The 10399-nt window shown below is 45.0% G+C and overlaps 1 long non-coding RNA gene across 1 annotated transcript; it reads left to right on the top strand.

Moving 5' to 3' along the window:
* The first annotated feature begins 280 nt into the window (after positions 1-280).
* On the top strand, positions 281-9999 carry LOC148686816 (uncharacterized). The gene is made up of 3 exons (XR_015948582.1): positions 281-595; positions 8709-8806; positions 9669-9999. It is a non-coding gene; the product is annotated as an uncharacterized LOC148686816 (long non-coding RNA).
* Positions 10000-10399: the final 400 nt, after the last annotated feature.

Consider the following 10399-nt stretch of genomic DNA (forward strand, 5'->3'; position numbering starts at 1 on the left):
TAGGGATTTCAAGACTTGAACCTGGAACCTTCTACATGCAAATCATGTGTTCTGCCACTGAGCTACAACCCTTCCTGGTGTCATGAAGTATATGGTACCTAAGGAAGGCTCTCTCTTCTTTCCTGACCATCAGGTGCAATGGGAACTTCAAGTCCCTCTGGAAGAAACCCTCTCATGTGTTATCATGCTAGTAGGAGTAGTTTTCTCCTGCAAATAGATTTAGGAATCAATACTCATGCAGCTGCTGTTCTGCCCTGCTCCTTGAGGCTCCCGTGGTGTAAATCATTGTGGCATCCTCACATCACTCTAGCATTGTAGATTATTGCTAGGAGCCAGGATTATGACATAGTTGGCACAGTAATCCAGTTATATTGTTCCTCCATTTTAGGGATCTTGCATGCTGCAGCTCTGCTAGCTAAGTTGCCTTCAAGCCTTGGTGGAATTAAAAGATTTACAACTGAGAACATGTGTCAGCTACCAGGCAACAGCAGGGCGGATACATGGGAGAGTTGGGCACATGGGAGCCTAAGTGAGAGTGTGATTATGCTTTCTAAGGATGGGCCTGCATGGAAGCTTCCTGCACTGTCAGTCTGCGGTAAGTTAAAGCGTACAAAGCATCATTTGAACAATCATACCCTATTGAGAAGATTTCGCAGAATTCCATCAATGCAGATGCTGCAAATGTTCCCTTTCTCTTGGGTTGATGAATGGGGATCAGCCCTGTTGTTTTGCAGATTGAGGTGGTGGTGGTGGGGTCCAGCCCTATGAGCTCAACAAAAACCCAATAACACTACGCCTTATGTAAAACAGCTGGCAATTTCTTCCAAGTTTGGTCGGCATTGGCAGAAAGTGAAGATGAGGAAAGGAGAGAAACAGAGATGGGCAGGAGGCAGAGAGCAGTGAAAGGGAGATTAGGTGGATAAGAATTAGACAGGTGGTGTGGTGGGAAATTGTTGATGAAGAGCCCCAGAGGAGCGGGCAAAAGCAGGTGAAGAGAGTGTGCCAAAAACAGGCAAGAGGACAGTGAGAGAAAGCTGGTGCATACCGAGTCAAGCCACTGGTCCATCCAGCTAAATATTGACTCTATACTTACAGTGGCTCTCCAGGGTTTCAGACAGGGGCCTCTTCCAGCTTTATCTGGAGATCCTGGGCATTCAACTTGGGACCTTTTTCATACAACGGATATGTTTTTTTATGGCACACCACAGAGTTATGGCCCTCTCCCTTATGAAAATGGACAAAGATTGTCAAAAATGTATGATTTGTTGTTGGAATGGTATACGAAAGATGAATTGACAAAAGACGTGATGATAAAATGGGCAAAAGATTTTGGGCATAATATTGAATATGACGTGTGGTTGAAATTGTGGAATCAAACATTGAAGTTTACTGCATGTACTGCCCTGAAAGAAAATGTCTTGAAAATGATGTATAGATGGTATTTAACACCAGTAAAATTGGCTAAGATGTATAGAATGAGTAGTAAATTATGCTGGAAATGTAAGGAGAAAGATGGTGAGTTTTATCATATGTGGTGGACATGCGATAAAGTTAAAAGATTTTGGGAAATGATATATAATGAATTGAAAAAGATTTTTAAATATACTTTCCCCAAAAAACTGGAGGCATTTCTATTAGGAATTATAGGAGAGGAGATTAGAAAAGAAGATCAAGTATTATTTATGTATGCGACAACCGCGGCTAGGACATTGTTAGCCCAAAAATGGAAAACCCAGGAGTTACCAACGATTGATGAGTGGCAGATGAAAATGATGGACTATGCGGACTTAGCAAGACTGACTAGCAAGATCCGAAACCAGGGAGAGACAAGGTTCCGAAAAGACTGGAGTAAATTTGTGGACTATATGGAGAAGAACTGTAGAAGTTTAAAGACACTTGCAGGACTGAAATAAATCCTACGAACTGACTAAAGTAAGGGTAATATAGAACTGCAAGATAGGAGTGAATAAGAAAACCGGATGAGGGGAGGGAGGGAAGTCACAGCTCGGCAGAGCAAAATGAACTGAGATGGGTGAATTTAAGACGAATTGTACAAAAAATGGTTATGTTTTGTTTGTTTATTTGGAAAAACTTAACAAAAAATCATTTAAAAAATAAGAAGAAAATGGACAAAGCTCTATGGGAAGGCAGGGGAGGCAAAGGACAAAAGGTTGAGAGCGAAAAGAACCATAGAGAATGGGGCAGGGAAGGAAGCAAGAACAGAGAAGTAAGTTCCCAGTTGGCCAAAATGATGGAACAAGAAGGCAGTCTGTGACCGAGCATGGCAACCTACCCTGGCAAGAGGCCTTGATCAAGAGATTTATATTTTGTCTCATATCTGAGGTTATTAAAAATGCTAGAAACTTACTTTTTTGGTAAAATGCCAGGAAACTGGGGGTTATGGGCCATAGGCGGGGAGCACCTGCCCACTTTATCTCCTAACCAACAGATGCCCATGACAGTACTCTAACCTCACTAACATTTCAATGCTACTATAATTCCTCCCAAACCCCTGTTGGGCTGAGCATTGTAAATGGTACATTTCTGCAGGAGATATTTCTGTTCCTGTTGCTGCCAGGTTGGAAGCAATCCGAGATAAATGGTTTTCTAACAGGAACACTGGAAGAGTCACTGTGGGGGAAGCTTCCCTGAGGTGAAATCAAGGCTGTCAAAGCAAACAACGATGCACCTTTTTTTTTAGCATCCTCGAAAGAAAGAGAGAGAGAGAGAGAGAGAGAGAGAGAGATATGCCTCTTGTAGATCTAGATTAAGTCATCCTCTTGGCAGGCTCACGGCTCACACCGGAATTGTGCATGTGACACTGTACAGTGTGGGAGTCACAAACAACCAAACAACTGGCAGGGAGTCAACTAGGGAAAAGACAATGCAAGAAACCACAAAGGCCAAGGCTACTTGGATTGGCTTGAAATCCAAGGCTCCAAGTCAACATCCCTCCTTGTGTCAGGAGTCCATTGGAAGGCTGCGACTCCAAGTGGCTGGACACTGTGTAACAACATCCTCTCTCCTTTGTTTTCCTGCAGCCTCTTCTTCACTTTCATTTCCTCTCTGCATCCGTTTCAGGGGCATGGTGCAACCCAGCATAGCTGCCAAGTCTCCCGTATTCTCCGGGAAATCCCCATTTATCCAGCTGTTCTTAGCTGAAAAAACAGATTTTTTTTTGTTTTCCCCCGATTCTGGTGCGGTGGCCATTTTGGAACTGGGCGGAGCATGCTCAGAAGTGACTTTTGATGATGCTCTGCTCAGTTCCAAAATGGCTGCAGTGCGACTTCTGGCGTGGCGGCCATTTTGGAACTGGGCAAAGCAGCATCAAAAGTCACTTCTGAGCATGCTCCGCCCAGTTCCAAAATGGCGGCAGCGCTACTTCCGGTCTGTTACTTCTGGCCCTTATTTCTCGGACAGCAACTTGGCAGGTATGTAACCCAGAGACACAGGCACCGGTTCTTTGTTACCTGCTAGCCACCACCACCACTGCTACTAATATTGTTGAACTATTGTGACTTCTCCATGCAGTAGGAAGCTCCTGGGCAAAGCAGTTGCGCAAGTTTGGTTCTCTTTGGAAGGTGGTCACTGGTGTCTTGCTAGCCTTTTGTATAATTTATTTGCAGATACATAGATTGAGTAGACTTGGAGCCCCAGTTGGCACATGACAACAGATAGCCAAACCGTTGTCCACTTCAGATCTCCAAAGAAATTGTGTCCAAAAGGTGCTTACAGAACCCAAACTCACCTCTCTGTCCTCTTGGTTCTCTCAGCCTTTCTTCTTCCTGACTCAAACCTCAGCTTCTTCCGGGAGAAGAAAGGCATGTCACTTTTCATGGCCTTCCAGGTGTTTCCCTTTCAGAACAATGCAGGCTGGTCTTGTATTAAGAAGCAATCATCTAACAATTATCTCCCATGGAGACACATCACCTGAATACATACCCTGAGCTATTAACATTCCAATCCTAGGTCAAGATCAAGACTCTTGTCCAGATGCTGCTGCTTTAAGGCAGGGGTGGGAATTGGATCTAGCTGGTGAGCCAGATCCTGACCTCCCGCAAGTCCCGTGGGCTATTTTGACTGGTGGGTGGGGCCACCACATGCCAATCACTTAATGTCACCATGTAAAGTAAAGTGTTTGGCTTTGCTTACGTGGCATGAAATCCAACCACACAGGGAGGGACTATGGGGTTTGCAGGTGGCACTAGTCATGATGGCCACCTCAGGTGGCAGGACCCACAGGGGCAGCAGAATCTGATTTCTTTATTCCCTCCCCCCTTGTTCCTGGCAGGGAGGGGGGGTGCCATTCTGTGGTGCACCTCAGGTGCCCAAATGTACTGGGCCAGCCTTGGCTCAGATCATAATGACCATTATTTAATCAGGCCACAACTAGCAGTTTCACAATTCTCTATATAACATCAGGCAAGCTGTAACTTTCATCACAGGGAAGAACCCAAGAGGAACCATGTGCTAAGTACCCCGTTTTCCCCGGAAAAACCCCTTTTTTACTTACCTTTTCCTGGTGGTCCCCCGTATCACTTCGTCTCCTGTTTTTCTCCGTTATTTTCTCCTGCCGGCGGCCATTTTTTTCCTTCTGATTTGCCCTTCTATGGGCACCAAAAATGGCCACTGCCGGCTTCAAAAGTCACATCTACGCATGTCCGGAAGTGCATAGACATGACTTCCGGTGTCATCGGCGGCCATTTTTGGTGCCCATAGATGGGCGGAGCGACACCGAAAGTAGCGTCGACGCACTTCCTGACCTGTGTAGATGTGACTTTTGAAGCCGCCGGTGGCCATTTTTGGTGCCCATAGAAGGGCAAAACGACACCGGAAGTTACGTCGACGCAACTTCCGGTGTCACACGTCTGCCGGTCCCGGATTCTGCAGTCTGGGACTTGGAAGGTAGGGCCATGTGCCGCTGATGCATAGATGTGGATGAGCACTGAGTGAGGTGGGGAGCATGTGGATGGATGGAGGGATGAGTGTGAATGGGGTGTGTGTGTGAATGGAAGGTATATGGAGCTTTGGCCCCACCCTCTGTTGGCATATCAACTCTGGAAGGTAACGTATGGCAGGAATGCAGTCCTCAGGCTGAAGAAGTCTCCCCACCCCTCATTTAGAGGATTTTGTATCAGGGATTAACTTAGTCAAAGGGTACTGATTATTTCTGGGAACAGAACCATCTGAAGCATCCACCCGCTGCAAATAAAGCAACATCGCCCCCCCCTCCCATCTATCCGTCGGGATGTGAAGCGTATGGTCTCATGGAGGGAGGCAGTGTCATCAACTGCTGAAGTGCTGCCAAGTGCTCCCTTGACTTCTAGCATTCCTGGAAGTGAATAAGTTTTTCCTTCTCTTCACTGCCATCGTGAGCCGCAAAGACATTTGTTCTTTCCTTTGTTCTGGGTTAAACCGGGGGGGGGGCTAGCAGGAGACAATGCAACAGCACGTTGCTATGAACCGCTGGGCAGTGATACAAACAGGACATGTGCGTTTGACTACTGTTCCAAGGAAGGGATATTTGGCAAAGCCCCGTTTGTATGATTGAAGGATATGTTAGTAAACGATTTGTTCTGAGATCACCACCTACACAGCCAGGATTTCTGTCTGTACACACAGGCGTGACTGGTTGGCCGTACAGCCCTAGAGCCTTGCCTCTTCTTCCTTCCTTCCTTCCCTGGGCAGTCTCCCTTCCTCTCAACCCAAATGCCTCCAGGCTGTATGTCATTGACAAGCAGCAGTTACCTCATGAATCAGACACCCCCGCGTTCAGACCTTGGGCTCTTCCAAAGGAAATTCCTCAGTGTGGAGCACAGTGGGGATGTCTGACTCACATCTTAACTCAGGGGTGATCCTGTGGGGTTTGGAATGGACTGTGGGAAACAATCCCAGGGCACCTGCCATGTTCAGCCAATGCTATTTTCACCCCCGAGTTATGACCTAACAAAAATGGCTCTTTTTTTACTGAGAGAAAAGCCACAAAAGAAATCCCACCTCACAACCATGAGCCAATGGTGACTGAGAGTAAAATTCCCCCTTTGGCCCAGAAAACCAGCTGCCATTTGAAGCTTCAGCGAAAAGACTCTAAACTGAAAGAGGGTGAGCTGCGGAAGCTTGATGAAGGGGAAGACCATGGCGAGCCCTTTTGAAAAGGCCAGAATTCCACCCACAAGGCCACACAGGTACAGGGCAAGGCCTTGTGAGATCCCACAAAAGACCAGGAGGGCCCCTTGCAATTGGAGCTAGCAGCACCATCCCACAAATTGGTCCCCGGTGCGCAAAAGCACACAGAACCATGAGTTAAAAGTATGATGTGGAGGTGACCATAGAGTCAGAAGGGGCCTTGTAGGTAACCTAGTTCATCTCCCTGCTTGATACAGAACTGGATCACCTCCAACAGATGACTGTCCAGCCTCTGCTTGAAGACCAGCTCTCGTGGGGGAGCAGGATTTCAAGTTTTGCAGAGTTTTGATCCAGTTACATACATGAGGATGGGAAAAGACTGAAGTAAACGTGGATATAAAAATGAGGATTTTCTTTAAGGTGATTGCAGATATCTCGAGGTGGATGGAGACTGCAGGCCATTAGTTGACAAGGACCATTAAAGACTCCACAGGCCACATTTCCCCCCGGAATTTCCCAGGATCAAGGATGTCAGACTACCTACTTCCTCCTAAGAAACTTCCTGCATTCCTGAGTGCTTTGGCTAGAGTAGAAACTTGGAAAGTAACCTTCCGGACATGCCCGAAATATCTGAGATTCCCCCACCCCACCCCTCCATTAAAAAGGTGAAAATAGAACCAACAGATTCACCATATAATCTTAATCAGTATTTTAAAATATATAATACTGACCAATATGTAAAACTAGTTGTACAAATATGCACACACATAAGCCAGCAATTAAAATCCGGCTAAAATTTCTGAAAGTTGTATTATCTTTTTCTTTCACAGTATGAATCAGTATGTGGGGTTCATCTGACTTCTTCTCGGGCAATGAGGCTTGCCCCTTTTCCTCACCCCATGTACCCACTGATATTGGCTCTGGGCAGGTCAGGAGAACTCCCAAAACAAAGTGTGAAAGCAGGGAGAAGCTTTCCCTGCAAGCTGAAATCTGTGCGCTGTCAGAACGGTCAACTTAATGCAATGCTGAGTGACCATTGAAAGTTGCCCAAAGAAGGTATTTGCTGCACGATGAACTGTTTTCGCCATAATAATTGTTCAGCATTTGGGACTGGTTTCAATGTGCAGGTGCTACTACTTTGAGGGATAGTCCCGATTCTCTCCCAGCCGTCTTCTTGCAGCTAACCAGAAAAGGGGTGTTCTTTTTCACACGAAGCATCTACAGCGTTTGAGGAATGGCAAGGCTGTGGGAAGGTCCTAAGCAGCCAGGAAAGCTGATAACCACTGGTTACGCTAATCATCCAAATGTCACCTGGGTCACATTTCAAAGTGGGAACCGGGCCAAAAATACGAGAGGCAGAAGAGCATTTTGAGGCTCTGCCCGCGGTCAGTTCCAAAATAGAGGAGGAGGCGTGTTTGTGGCTGTGTAGAAGAGGAAGGTGTCTTTGTTGCTTCGCGTATCATGGTAATCTGAGTAAAAGCCAGGTTTGTGGTAGTCTTGGCTGTGCCAAATAATAATAATTAAATCTACGTACTTAAGAATTTATTTATTTATTTTTTAAAGAAAAAAAATACCAATAGGGGCACCTGAGGCTCATTTATTTCCACATTCCACTTAGATAGTTATGGATATCTATACAGAGGTCTTTGCACTTTGAAGATGCCCACTCTGATACACAGGAGGTCAGTCAGTCAGTCAGGGTATAAATAGCCAAGCCTACCTCACGGGGCTGCTATGAGGATGAAATTGGGGTGGAGAACCATTTATGCTATCTTGAGCTTCTTGGTGGTGAGATCTAAATGGCATAAATAATTAAGAAGGTCTCTAGTTCTATCAAAGCATCAGATTTTTGCCTTACAAAGACCTTTTGAATCCACACACCATCAGAATCTGAATTTTCGAAAGCGGGAGTTCATCACGGTTTACCCTCCCCACCCCATTTCAGCAGTAGTCCAATCTGTTGGTGGGAAATGTGGGCAGTGTAGAATCCACTGGCAACATATAACCCCTGTATAATACCTGAATGGTCATTTAATCTCCATAATGTGTGTGTGATGCAGATTGTAGGGCCATAACTCTTATTTGCTATGTAGCCACTGACCTCTGAGCATATCTGTGAAGATGAAGATTTTGTATACAAACAATACAAAATGGAGTGGCAATGCCAATTGCCAAAAACAGGTGGCTTGAAAGTAAACAGCAAATACAACTCCAAAACGATGAGTTGACATGTTATTCCCTGAACATATGCGAAGTCCAGTGGAACCCAAGCTCAGTCATAACTGAATCCAGTATAAACAGCTTTGTAGAATCCCACTGGGGAAAGCTTTGGCTTGATAGGACACATAAGGAACTAGAGCGTGACTGTTTACCTGGTGTGTTTTACAGTCGTCCCTCCCACCAAAGGCTCCATAAGGAATTGTCACTGTGGCCGAAGTTTTGCAATAAGGCATCATGCTTAGGCAGTAATGTGATACTCTGTCAACAGAGGAGAAGGCCATGGTTTGAATTCCCGGTGAAGATTTGTACTCATGATCTAAGCTACATCCTGGATACTTGAAAATTGAACTTTGCACTTTCAGGAAAGGAACAGCCAACCTAAGTCAAAGAGCCATCATATGAATTGAACCCGCCTGTTAACAGGGCAACCTAAGGTTTCTGCAGTTTCCTCTGTGATAAGGTAAGAAGACAACATGTTTCAGTCAGGCTGGTTCCGACATCATGATGCTAAGGCTGGTTATGCACAAACCTGTTTGTTGCATGGAAAATGTAGTTTTTCCTCAATCAGGAATCATTCATGCTCAACATGCTGCTTTCCATCTAGATTGATTCTAGATCCTGCGATCCATAAGGCTAGTAGAGCTGAGTGATGTCTGGTTTTCAACATCGTGATACAGTGGTACCTCGGGTTAAGAACTTAATTTGTTCTGGAGGTCCGTTCTTAACCTGGAACTGTTCTTAACCTGAGGTACCACTTTAGCTAATGGGGCCTCCTGCTGCCGCCACACGATTTCTGTTCTCATCCTGAAGCAAAGTTCTTAACCCGATGTACTAACTCTGGGTTAGCGGAGTCTGTAACCTGAAACGTCTGTAACCTGAAATGTCTGTAACCCGAGGTACCACTGTATATCACCAGCTAAACATCATGATATACCAATATATCACTTTGTCTGAAATCAGGATGGAACTATGTGGAAGCGAATGGGGCAATGTCCTGGCAACTGCTACTACTTAGGAGTCTACAACGGAGATATTTTTACTTACCTTTAATATGTTGTTACAACTGTTATTTTATAGTATAGAGCAACAGGGGTGGCAGGAATCACGAGAGAAGCAGGACTTTTCCTACATCACAATTTTTTGCATAGCACACACACACATAGTGATTTGCGATATATCGCCATGCCAAATATTATGAAACTGTTACCACGATGTGGACTTAACCAATTTTGGATGATATATCAATACACCACCCAACCCTTAATGTTAGATTTTCTCAATTTGGGATCACTCATGCTTGGTACCCTCCCTGTTTTTTTCAGGATGCACAAGAAGCTTCTGCTAAAGAGTCTAGATGTCAGACAGGAAGTAAGGACTATGGTCACATCTGCACCTCCCCCCCAAAACACACACACACACACACACCAGAATCCTAGTGATGTTGTTGATGATGATTTTATTATTTATACCCCACCCATCTGTCTGTAGTTTGTTAAGGTTGCTTGGAATTGTAGTTCTGTTAAGGATAAACTACAGTTCCCAAGATTCTTTGAGAGAAACCATGTGCTTTAAATATATTGTGTGTCTGTGTTGTGGACCTTCCAGTGGGAAAATGGGTACAGGGTCTGCAAAAACAGATTCCCCTCCGACTGACTCTAGGCCCGATTGATACACACAGAGTGTCCTCATTTCATAAAGAAAGAAAAGCTGCTTATTTTGAGGGAAGGGAATAAAATTCTGTGTATGTGTAAGTTTCAGAATTAATGGGATAATTGCATTAAAAAAAAAACCCTCTCCCACCATGAAAAGTTGGGCCACCATGTCTCCCTTGAGTATCAAAGATGGCTGGAAAGCTACTCTAGGGATTCACAATTCCTGTCTGCATTTGTAGGAAGCCTCTCTCTCGGCCAAGGATGAAGTAGATGAAGTCCTTCATTCAATACCGATATATTTTTAGAATTGTGGGCAAAGAAGATGGTCGGTCTGTTGACAGATACAACCTTGCCTCAGCTCCAAAGCATGATGTCAATTTTATTGCATTCCCTGATAATCC

The sequence above is a fragment of the Zootoca vivipara genome, chromosome 2, assembly GCF_965207765.1.
Source record: "Zootoca vivipara chromosome 2, rZooViv2.hap1.1, whole genome shotgun sequence".
In the NCBI taxonomy this organism is placed as follows: Eukaryota; Metazoa; Chordata; class Lepidosauria; order Squamata; family Lacertidae; genus Zootoca; species Zootoca vivipara.